The sequence below is a fragment of the Gracilinanus agilis genome, chromosome 2 (genome assembly GCF_016433145.1).
Source record: "Gracilinanus agilis isolate LMUSP501 chromosome 2, AgileGrace, whole genome shotgun sequence".
In the NCBI taxonomy this organism is placed as follows: Eukaryota; Metazoa; Chordata; class Mammalia; order Didelphimorphia; family Didelphidae; genus Gracilinanus; species Gracilinanus agilis.
The window spans coordinates 360,140,514-360,141,267 of NC_058131.1; positions in this window are offsets into that span (position 1 = coordinate 360,140,514).

The window sequence follows — 754 nt, forward strand, 5'->3', positions numbered from 1 at the left end:
TTGAGACTCTTTCAGACTCTGACATTCTGTGTTTCTCTGATTTTGTAACCTTCTTCCCTCCCCCCTCCCTCCAACTCCCCTCTACCCCGCTCCCATAGCCAAGCTGGAGTGAAAGCCTCTTCTTATCTCTAAGCGTTTTCCTTTCCCTTCAGTTGGGTCGGGCCTGTCAATAGTTTGGAAAGGCTGAACAACACAGTCAGTCACCAGAGGGCGCTACGTCCTTACGTACCAAAACCTGCGCTTGGAAGTTAAGAAGCTGGAAGGAAAAGGCAGTGCCCGCGTGGACTGCTACCCTGGCAAAGCAGATCACCAGGAGAAGATGAAGCAAGCATTACTTGGCCAAGTCCAGTAGTACGTCCAACCCAAGCTGCCCAGAGTGTGAGCCTTACTTCGCAAAGGTTCGTAAACGACAGCTCCCTGGGGACACTTGTGGGTCAATCGGTCTCTGTTCTGAGTGGGCTTGTACACCCACTCATTTACTGGTCTCTGGATAGGTGTAGGGGTGGCAGGGTTCTTGAGTAAGACTATTTGTTGACACCAAGGTTGGCTTTGTATCCTGTTGCCGTTGGGGTTGTGCCGGCACGGGAGGGCTTTTTTGGTGCTGCTGCTGGTGGTGTTTAGGCTGTGTTTGTGTGTGTGTATGTGTGTGTGTGTGTGTGTGTGTGTGTGTGTGTGTGTGTGTGTGTGCGAGAGAGAGAGAGAGAGAGAGAGAGAGAGAGAGAGAGAGAGAGAGAGAGAGAGAGAGAGAGAGAGA